Source organism: Melitaea cinxia, chromosome 15 (genome assembly GCF_905220565.1).
Source record: "Melitaea cinxia chromosome 15, ilMelCinx1.1, whole genome shotgun sequence".
In the NCBI taxonomy this organism is placed as follows: Eukaryota; Metazoa; Arthropoda; class Insecta; order Lepidoptera; family Nymphalidae; genus Melitaea; species Melitaea cinxia.
In genome coordinates, this window is record NC_059408.1 from 15421337 (window position 1) to 15434221 (window position 12885).

Here is a 12885-nt window from a genome sequence, read left to right on the forward strand (position 1 = left end):
CTCGATAAATCACCCGGTTCGCACAGCTTTGATTGACTCAACGCTTCGCAACGAGGAATTAATTAACGCAATATCCTGTAGTCAATCAGCGTCGGTCAGTGATCAAAACACGCCGGTTGCTGTACACGGGCAACCGCAAAACAGATTTACAGATCCTAATAACTTTGTTGCTAATAGTGGTATTTAATCCACTATAAACTGAGGTTGATTTGACTAACCATATTTAAATTTCCATTATATATCTTTCGACGATAGCGGATCATTTATGGTGTGATTATTTTCTAAAATAATACTTTACATTTACAAAGTCGTTCATTTTTTTATCGTTAATATTAAAATACTAAATTTGTACTCGTATTTTTAATATGTTTTTAGTTTTTTAAGTACTATACTATGATCTTAATGTATGGTTTCAATATACTTCATTTATAAAGTCTAAATTATTCAGTGATACCAATCTGTTGTCTATCAAATAAACCTTGTTATCTCTCGTATGTCGTATTGCACTTATCTTTAAATATGTGTCAGGTACGCATTGTTTGTTTTTGAACATATATTTTTTTTAATTTTTGTATTGGGTTAGTGCAAAACTAATGTATATTGTTAAATTTGTAGCTAATATTAGTAAATGCAAAAATATTACATACGAGTAATGTCAATTAAAATTTAACGACCTTTTTTACTGTATTTTTTTTAATAAGCTCTAAAGCAAGGTTGTATTTATCCTAGGGCCAAAATGGCCTTGATTCGGGGCGGCTTTTGCGAGGAGCGGCGCAAGCCGAGCACGAGGAGCGGCAACCTTTATTGCCCCTGAGCGCTGATATTAAAATACGCCACTGTTAAAGCCTATGTATTTCGCGTTTTACATGTCAGACATGCACACATAGTAGTAACTCAATTACACTATTTTTTTGAAAAAAAAAATAAATGTGTATGCGATGAAAATAAAGTTCAGAAATGCAGATGTAAAGCATTTAGAACTTTACATATATACATAAAAATATCAAAAGTCTCAAATTTCAGTTGCAGATAAAAATCAGCGTGACACAGCGACTTCCACGCAAAACCCTACGCAATTGCGCCCTAATCGCATTCGATTGCTGAGTATTCAGTGTTCCGTCCCCTTACATTTGGTCCGGCTAAGCAGATTAGTGGCACAATGCTTTGTAAGCGGCGGATTAGAACCCGCCCCAGTAGATAGGATTACCGAGTGCATTCTTCCAAGATATAATTTGATTTCAAAACGCAGACACTAAAAGATTACCCCGTTGCTTACAATAGTGGAAAATTTGAATAACACTTTGTGTTTTGTGAATATTTTGAAATGAAATTTCTGTAATGTGAAATTTTGTAAGCGAGACTGCTTACTTGCATTTTCAATTAATCATGTGATATGTGAATTCACTAATTGATTCGGTTTGTGGAAGGTTCTTATGAAATGAAAACTTTAAAAAATTTAAAGAAAAATGGATAATTTAACACTTTGTAAATGAATACGATCAATTTATTACACAACATTTATGTTTTAGATACATTAGCTGATCAGGCACTTTTAGTACCGTGTTGTTCCGCGTATTTCGTCTTCCTTGAATTTATTCGATTTTTTATTTAATATAAAAATTATAAAATCATCTTGACAATCATTTCTATTTATACATTTAAGTCAGCAAACTGTCGCCTATAGACGCCTGCAACATCAGAAGCAACGCAAGCGCGTTGCCGACTCCGTCCCCAATCTCCCCAGCAGCTCTGGTCACCTTACTCACCACAGAAACACAACACTGCTTGAAAGCAGTATTATTTAGTTGTGAGGTCGAGGTACCTCCCCAATCGGGCTGCTCCAAATTTTGAACAGTATATTTCTTGCTGTGCCCCATCTCAGTTAAAAATATAATTATAAAAATAAAATAGAATTAACCAATTTTTTGCAGTCGTTTAGAAGATATCCGCATACATACATTTTGTGTAGAGGTATACAAATATATTCTATACATTGAAATATATACACAAAAATATAATAATACCTCAGTGTATATATCTAAAATGTCATTAGTCAAATAGAATATGGAATCCAATCTTTTGTAGGAACTATCGGATATTTTAAACCAAAATTCCAAACTCATCACGGAACCAAGTTTCAAAAAGAAAACCGAACGATTTCGAATAAAGTTACCAGTAAATCTGTTGAGAACTTCAAAGGAATTTGTTTTTCCGAAGTTACTGAAGTCCGAATTACTTAAGTTCGGACTTAACAAACTTAAAACAACGCCATCTGACGTTTGTTTTAAAACAACTTGATCGGATTGAAGGAACTTTCAAATATTTACACCTAAATAATATTTTTAAAAATCTTTATTAACTTTCGTGATCAATCAGTATATTTTCCCTTTTTCTTCGTATTTACGAAAGAAAAATAGGAATAAATAGTAATTATACGGAGAACTACGTGAAAGGTCAAAAGAGCATTACTTTTATTTCATCAATTTTACATAGTGATTTTGACACTTCTAATTTCTCATAACAAAATTTACATTACGATAAAAATTAAAGCAAAATCTTTGCAGCGCTTTTAGGTACATTTGCGAAAAGTTCTATACCTCTACTAAATCCTAATTTAAGTTTGGCTATCTGGCAGTCGATGATAGAGCTTACAGCGACTTAACGAAACTTTTCTAGCCCTTTTCGAGGAGAAGTGATGTTAGTATAATTTCGTTTTAAACTAATCAGTTTATCTGGCTTAAATTTCAATCTACAATATTTTAATTACAACAGCTAAAATTTCTCAATAAACAATTACAGTACAAAATTATTATATTTTTTATTTCATAAATCCATTGGAATAATATTAATTTTTTGTATATAATTAGAATTAGAGCAATAACTGAGTTATCAAAAATGTACAATTTTTTGTTCGAATATGTCGTCCATAAAATTAAAAAGAAATAAAAATCAAGGTTACACAAGTATGCCATTTGTATATATTTCTAATCCTCGAATCTTAAAATCTGAAATGTCTTTCAAGCGAATTTATGTCGAACAAAATTTAAATGTTGGCGTCTGAATTTACATTTATGAAAGCTAGACACTCGTAGAAATGTTATGTATTTGTTACTTCCATTAACATAATTGCTACTTACATTAATTTTAATGGATTGCGTTAATTACAGGAAATCCCAAAGCTGACATAATTTTCATCAAACTCAAGAGGATTTACGGATTATGGCACGACTTGTCAAGTAAAATAGTTCTAGTGTATTTATTGGAAAGCGGTGAATAGTTAAATGTCACATACAAAAAACCTTTACAATAAAGTTTAGGCGTTGGTTTTCTGGAGTGAAAGTAAATTATAAGATCAATTTATTATTTAATAGTCATCTTTCCTTTCTGTTATCTAAATTTTGCGTCTTAGGTGCGACAAAGCCAGCCCTGCGGTCACCAACCCGCCTGCCCAGCGTGGTGACTATGGGCAAAACACATGAATTCACGCCATTTTTGGTGCGAATTTGTGGATGCCTATGTCCAGCAGTGGACTGCAATAGGCTGAAATGATGATGATGATGATGATCTAAATTTAGTATTTAATATTTAAAAAGTTGATACAACCAATTATATCCTCGACGAAGATATTTTCACTCAAACTCTTCACTTTTATCATTGAGTTTTGGCAAATTTTGCTAAACACAAAAAATATATTACCCAATATTGACCGAATGCTTACATTCCTTATTGATAAATGGTTAGCTTGTATCCTCATGTGTTCCAAACGAATATCCCATGTGTTTTCCAACATTTTAAGTTTGTGTTGAAAATCTTGTATCTGTTCAGATTTTAGTTTAGGTTCCACATATAATATATTCGAAATCTAAATAGCTGCGTCTCTTTTACGTAATACGAAACCAATTGTTATTCCCACAGCATATATTCTATATTTTTTTTATTTATTAGAGACGATACACAGTACAGAAAAAAGTACAAAAAAACAAGAATGAAATCTTATCATTAAGCCCTTTTACGACCATCCATCCGCATAAAATTAAATTAACAAACGTGATATATATAATACGAATAAAATTAAAACCAATTTTAAAAATAATACTAGAACTCGTTAAACTTAACTAAAATGTTACAGTAACTCTTGAACTATTCTCTATAAACTTTTTGCATGTCTGAATTATTAATACTAGCGCATCCACGTATATGACTAAAATGTAAATGCAGTTTTATCCATTTCTCTATTTTAGTTTAAAGTTTTAGACTTAACTTCTAAAGATTCAAACATTTCACTACCGTCAGAGCTAGATATCATCATATTTACATACTAGCTGTGCCCGCCAGTTCGTTCGCGTGACATTTAACAAAAAAGTTATTGTTCAATTAGCAGAGTTATAAAATAAATAAATTTCTAAAATAAAAGTAGTCTAAGTTACTCCTTACTACATCAGCTATCTACCAGTGAAAGTCCAGTCAAAATTGATCTAGCTGATTGATGACAGACAGACAGACAGACAGGCAGACAGGCAGACAGGCAGACAGGCAGACAGGCAGACAGGCAGACAGGCAGACAGGCAGACTCAAAAATTAAAAAAATATCATTTTGGTGTATGTATCGTGTATATATCCATATGCATTTAGTAAACAGCGGTTATTTTAATATTAAAAACAGGCACTACAATTTTATTTATTTGTATAGGATTATGAAGGAAACGGTTTAACTAAAAAGTAATTTTTATTACTACTATATTCAAAAGTCTGTTCTTCAGGCATCTACAAATTTATTCACATATGAAAAAATTGCAAGTATTATTAATATATATAGAATAATAAACATTATTTTTACATTTGCAAGTAGTATTTAATTGACATCCTCACAAATTTATTGCTAATATACATAATCATATAATACTTTCTAAATTTATTAATTTTTACATATATTTTTATATATATAAAATCCAGGCTTCATCTAACCTCAGTTCAAATGCAGCTTACGTAGCCTGCATTGCGGAAAGGTGAAGGAATTTATACAGCTGTGTTCCGTATACATTAAATTTATCTCTTTTGAAAAAATCAAATGTGAAACATTATGCAGTCTCAAAATTATTTTGCTATTTTCTCTCTTACACTACTAACTATTTCTCTCCATTCAATCCTTGAAGTTATACTACATGTTATAGACACAGTTTCAACCACCTTAAGACTTGTAGGTACTACTCTCGTCATACGAATCATATCATTAACTATAAACTTTTGATATTCCGTAATAAGCCAAACGTCGACGTATAAAATGTCAAGTCCATCCCGAGATTAATACAGCCAAAGTCAATTAAATTAATAACCGAGTAAAATCCGAAGACCTGAACTCATCTTCTCGATACAAAAAAATACTATCAAATATTAAAAAAATACACAAGGAACCCTAAAATGATTTTGAATAACTCGCACATAATACGTGCCTGTTAACGTTTTTCCACAAAAGCACGGAGAGCGCTGAAAAAAATGTATACTCGTATTTTACTCTAATTATTACCCGAGGCTTGATTTTTATTGTGTCAGGAAACGTGATCCTCCTGAAGGTAAATATTAATTTAGAAACTAAATCGGAGAAAACTTACAACGTATAAAAATACATTTAATAATAATTGTTATTTTTTTTATATGCAAAATAAAGTGTTATTTAAAATTAAGATTCAATATTTGAAATAATGCGTCATTTATAGCGTCTTTAGTACTCAAAATCTATAATAATATAATATTTTTAGTACTCATATGTACATTATTTATGTTTTCAAGTCCAATCGCTGGGCAAATTTATGCCTTAAACGAGAAGAGCTTAGTTGACAAGGCTGATCTATTTCGTTTGGACGAACACTCTTAGATTAAACTAACTAACTGCTTTGATAAATAAAATGGACGTTTTCCAAAGATTTTATAGTTTATGCATTTAAAAATCATAATTAGTTAATACTATTCGTATGTGGTTAGTAAGAACTTACCTATATTCAAATGTGAGCTTAAAGACACTACACACACAAGTAAGATCAGTTCAAGACAAGTTTGAACTTGCATTATTAAAACGCAATCAATTCTTCGAGAGATTCTGTACACTATATCTAGTGAGTTTTGGAACTGCTGATATTAAAAGAGATATTTATATGTTAATTTATTGCTCATAGAGTTATAAAAATAATAAAATTAAACTGAATCAGATTGTGTACATCGTACTGCTGAGCTACGTCTGCGATAGGGTCGGCAATGTGCTATGCTTCTGGTATTGCAGGCGTCCATAGGCAAAGGTACCTGCTTATCATCACGTATCCCGTATGCTTATTTGCCACCCTTAAAGTGAATAATGCACACAAAACTACGTGTATGGTTTAGTCCTTAAAATGATACGTAAGCCACAAGACGTAATAAATATTTATATGAATTGATAAGAAAAGTTAGAATAATATGGGTAACATTGTTCGTGCAATTCTAACGTATAGTATAAAGTGCAATTGACCGTAATGTTATCGGTCAGAGACTTTCTCGTTCTCCCCTCTTAGCAGATATTTTTATAGATCTTAAAGTAAAAGATAAAATAGAGAATAAAAAGTGGAGGTACCGTAGTGGCACCAATGACCGACAAGAACCAATAATCGACACTTTATATTTTGATTCAATACTGTACCATAGATTTTTGATTGGCTCCCACTTTTGGTTGGCTCCCATTGAGTTTTGAGCGATATCCGTCTTTTTATTTGAAAATGACGGTGTGACAACTGATTGCGGCTGGAGTACCGGTGAAAATTACAACATTTCTTAGTGAAATCCTTAAGGAAGTGAGTACATTTTTTTTATTAATTATACTAATGTAGTCTAATATATTTGAATTTTATGTTTTTCACGGGTTATTATAAGAACTATACGATCGATTTTTGTTCTAACAAAAGTTTAATGTTATTTTGATATTAGTATAATGTTGGTGTCGATCACTGGTTTTCATAAACTGACTTTTGCCAATAATCGACACGGGTCGATAGTAATTTTTTGAAAACATTTTTCATTTGACAAGCGAATATAGTTCTTCTTACTTTGCGTATTTGGTAGATATTTGAAGTAAACTAAACAAAGTCGAGAGACCAGTAATCGACAAGTGTCGATTATTGGGAAATAATGTGTCGATGATTGGTTCTTACAGATGGTTCCGAGAAAAAATTATACTCCCAACCAGTTAGAAAAAACCTTAGAAGCTGTAAAAAAATGGCGAAAAGATTGCAGTCGCATACCATTTTTGGCGCGAACTTGTGGGAGGCATATGCCCAGCAGTAGACTGCAATAGGCTGAAATGATGATGATGAAACTTTTTGATAATTGTTTTTTTAATTATATTGACCCTTTTTATTATAATTTACATAAGTCTGTAAGTATGTAATCTGTGTATTTTTATGATTAATACACTTCAGAAAGAAAAATTGTGTTTGCAGGCAAACGAAGAAAAGCCGACTTCAATTATATCAACAAGTAATACAACGTAGGTAGACGAAAAATTAGTCAAGTAAATACGCATTATCAAAGATTACTCAAAAAGTTGTAATCAGATCTCGATGAAATTTAAATGTAACCAAATGATAAACATCGGCTTTCGATTAAATTAAAAATCATTAAAATCGGTACAGCCAGTAAAAGTTATGCGGATTTTCGAGAGTTTCCCTCGATTTCTCTGGGATCCCATCATCAGATCCTGCTTTCCTTATCATGGCACCAAACTAGGGATATCTTCTTTCCAAAAAAAAAAAAAAAGAATTATCAAAATCGGTTCATAAACGACGGAGTTATCCCCGAACATACATAAAAAATAAAATCAAAAAAAATATATATATATATATACGGTCGAATTGAGTAACCTCCTCCTTTTTTTGAAGTCGGTTAAAAATATGGACATTATACTATGGACAATAAATGAATATACTTATTAAACTGTTAATTTTATTTTAACGACCCACTAAGGAGACTGCGATTTGGCAGATACACATTATAGGTAATAGTCGATAACTGGGTGTCGATTACTGGAGATTCGGTGTCGATGATTGGAGATTTATACACTTTTTTCCATTTTTAGGATTTTTTTCTAGTCCGGATATAGTTAATAAAAATATTACATCCTATTCTTATATCAAGAATATACCTTACCATACTAAATCGTTACTTTTGGTTTAAAGATGACTAAATGACCTTTAATTTTATAAAGAAGCCCACTATCTCCTTAAAATGTCGACGATTGGTGCCACTACTAAATGGAACGATAAATTCCAGTCTTGCAAACTGTCTAACGCACGGATTTAAACAATTGTCACGATTTCTAAAATATTATAACTTCGCAATTATGTTAATTTACATCAAAGTATTAATTATATTTTTTTTTGCAGGCAGACGAAAAAAACCAACTTCAATTACATCGACAAGTTATACAACGTAGGTAGACGAAAATTTTGTCAAGTAAATACGCATTATCAGAGATTACTCCAAAAGTTGTAATCAGATCTCGATGTTTAAATGTGACCACATGATAAACATCAGCTTTCGATTAAATTAAAAATTATCAAAATCGATACACCCAGTAAAAAGTTATATGGATTTTCAAGTTTATTTCGATTTCTTTGGGATTCCATCATCAAATCCTGATTTTCTTATCATGGTACCACACCAGAAATATCTCATTTCCAACAAAAAAAAGAATTATCAAAATCTGTTCATAAACGACGAAGTTATCCCCGAACATACATAAAAAATATATATATACGGTCGAATTGAGTAACCTCCTCCTTTTTTGAAATCGGTTAAAAAACGTAGTTATTATCGCTCTCAATTTATGGCTTTGGAAAAAAATCGACTTCAATTACATCGACCAAGTAATACAAGTTAACTCAAAAAATGCTTGTCAGATTTCAATCAAATTTAAACAGTGCCACGTGAAAAGCACCACCTTTTCGGTCCACCATTGGTAAAAGGCTATGAGGACACATAAAAAATACAGTTGAATTGAGAAACTCCTCCATAAATCGGAAATAAGGACTCAATTATTAATATACAAGTAGATTGATTTCAATTTTTTTTTTTTTTTTACATTTATACACACCATTACACCCAGACTCAGTCGAGAATCTGAACTTGGATTGCCCACCAAAATGCAAATTCTATTCATCGCTGACATCATAAGGAAAAAATTACGTTAGTTATATCTAAAAAACAATACAATTTTCTTTTACACCAATAAATTTTGAACAACATTGAAACCGATTGAAACGATGTTTTCGTCACTAAAAAAAATCATATAGGTCGAATATAAAGTTAGAAAGGATCACAATGTAGCCCCGAATTGAAAATATTTAAAACCTCTATATAACATTGACAAATTCAAACCAGATTCTCATATTGATAAGCGATCTTGAGATCTATTACAATTTAGTCTGCATTTGTCCTTGTTTTTATGTGGCTTAAGGGGTCTGAACATCCTGATTTTTTTTTCATTTTTTTAATAAGCTCTAAATGATAAAATATTCGTTGTAACAAGCATTTTAAGACCTGTTACGTATCGAAACACTAAAAATTGGCCAAGTTACAGGCATTTTCCATGGGGTTATTTTATTAGGGATGAGCTTAGCATGGAATTATTTTATTATTTTATAATCATAAATACAAACACGAATGAAACAACGGTAAAAATCTAGTTAAAACTTATCAAAGCTTGAGTCCTTTTGAATGTCTACTTTATAATTTTGCGAATTAATAAGATTCAACAAATTATACCGTTTAATTTAAAAGTTTACGTGAGCTCAACTAATATTTCATTAAAGAGCCATTAAAGTCTTGTTTTAACGAGACACTTAATATTTAGATTGGTTGTGAGTTCGAATTCAACAAGATTTAATAAGATTTTTTTTAATTATGATGAATATGATACGTATCTTTCTTTCATTTTTTCTTTCTTGCTATTTTGATGACGCAACGATCACAGTTCTGACTAGTGCTGGCTGTTGCGGGCTCGATCCACTCTCGTGGAAAAAATTTTGAAGGCTATACTGGTGTTTTCCCTGGATCGAGGTCTGCTTCTACATTGTGTGTTTTTGGACCTTCTACAAATAATAAAGTAGTGCCGCCGATGTTAAACTTCTAAAGATCGTGCTGCATCAGCTAAAAACAAAATCCTGTCCATCTCCGTAATTATTCAATACTCCCAGCACTACAGCTGTGCCCGCGGCGTTACAAACCTACGAGTATTTCTTAAGATATCATAGTGGCATGGAAGAAGGTAAGGTACTATTTCAAACTTTTCTCGTTATTTATTGCCTTTTTCTGTATGACAATTTAATACTTTAACTCGCCTACAACTTCTCTTGTATTTATATCACGCCGTAATCTAAACTAAAATGACTAGTTTTGAAAATGAAAAAAATGAAAATGAAAAAAATATTTATTTCAGTACCATCGAGTTATTTTACACATTGTGATTGACTCCCTCAATTAGGCGCAGAAAGCACCTGAGCCAGATGGAGTCGCTCTTCCATTATAAACTAAATACAAGGAAAAACAGTACTTAGCGCTAATTCATACAATACATATATATACAATAAAGAAATAAAGAAGTAGTTAAATATTCATACATAAATATCGATACCTCTTTGTACAAACTATAGTTTGTCACTATAGTTTGTACAAAATGAAAAACAAAATAACATTTTGTATTTTATATACACTGAAACTGTAGACGTTTTAACAAGTCAGCTATTTTCAAACCAACCGATATTCAACACTCGTATTAAATGATAAGGCTAAAAAGAACATCTAAACAGACTAACTAGATTTGAATTTTAGAACCGCGGTAATAATACGATTCCATTTTTAAATAATCTTATGTAAATAAGCTACAAGAATATCGCAAAAGAAACCACATTTATAATTCAAATTCACAAATGTGATTTTCCAGTGTCAAGATTTTACATTCTTAAAAACAAAACCAGTGATTCGCGGATGAAAATGTTATTTACCTTATTAACTCGAGTAAATACGCTTAGAGCCAATTTCACCAGGTGTTAATAAATTTTATCCTTAAAATAAATTAGGATTAGACTTTAACAGAAGGAGGTAGAACAGGTCATTAGGACCTGTTCCACCCATATAGGTAGGTGGGGTATACATATGCCTGAGCTTTTTTGTATCGCCAGGCTTTTTCGAATGGGTCAAAACTGTTTTATGGTCAATTCTGAGATCTTCACCTATATCGTGACTATTCAAATGTCGAACTTACTCCACTTTTTCAAAAATGTCGTCTCGTTTATCCGAAACTGAGTGACCAGGGTGAAATCCATATGTGACCTTAAAATTTCCTGAGTGAAATGCTTAAACCAATTTTGTGTTACTGTTACTGGCACTGCATTACGTCCATAAGCGTTACAAATTATTTGTCGTTGCTTAAGTTGCATTTTTCCCTTTTTTAAAGTAAAACTTTAAAATGTACCGAATTTCTTTTGTTGAACTCACTCATTTTGGCGGGCAGAAACACAAATGAAAAGTGGCGGGAAATTGTTTTTTACTTTTTTAATTTCATTTTTAATAAATTTTCTTTTTACTGTATCAAAACCATCCAGTTACAAACAATACAACCAAAGAGATTTTATTGCATTTTTACTAGAAAATACGAAAAAACCTAAATTCTAATGTGAAAAAGAATAATGTATCAATATACTTTTATCCATCAAATAGCGTTATCCACAACAGGTGTAATAGGCCCTTAGCGTTCTTTGTACAAAATTATATTCATAAACAAGAAAGGGACAAAACCAGAAAAATACAATTTCAACTGTAATATTAAACGTTCTAAGCCACTGCAAATTTTTAAAATATTATATTTTTTATCCCTTCACATAAAGATATTCATATTAGATAAGGTTCAGCAGGAAATATGTATATACATATATATAAAATACACAGTCCAAAGACGGGCAGCAGCGTCTTCGGTGCAACAAAGCCAGCCCTGCGGTCACCATCCCACCTGCACAGCGTGGTGCTTATGGGCAACACACATAAGTTCACGCCATTTTTGGCGCGAACTTGTGGATGCCTATGTCCAACAGTGGACTGCGATAGGCTGAAATGATGAAGATGATGATGATGAGGAAATATCTTGCTCAAAATTTGAATCAACCCAACTGGGAAAGTACCTCAACCTTGTAAAAGACTACAACCAGCTGATCCAGCTTTCCAGTAGGTTCTGAGTTCCTGCGGTTAGTAAAATAGCCACAACATCAGTTGTATATAACATGCGTTTGTAATATAACACTTTTCGATATATAAAAAAAAACAACTAACATCATGTAACATTTATTAAAATAAATCTATAAGAGAATTAATAAATAAATAATTTTACAAAAATTTAATAATACTTTCACAATACTTAACTACATAATAATAATTATTAACAAATTACTATAATACAAAATTTACACACAATAAATAAATTACATTTTACAATTAAATCTTAAATTATTAATTATCTTAATTAATTAAGTCATTAAACAAATATTTGAGCAATAAATTAAATAAATTATTCTCTACATTTGTCTAATAAATTGGAAAATTGAACTTAACGTATCTTTATAATATACAGCTACTATACAATACCATTAATTTATTTTCCTCGCATAAATTAAACACACATTTTAATAAATAACACAACAATTAAACTATAGTATAAGGCACAACATAATTATCCTAGACAGTAAATTAATCTTTTAATACCTGTTTTTTACACATTATATAAAAATGGGTAATAATTCTATTACCTCATGTTTACAAATATTATATGTCACTACTACTTTTTCGTACTGAATATCAGTTAAGAAGTTAACT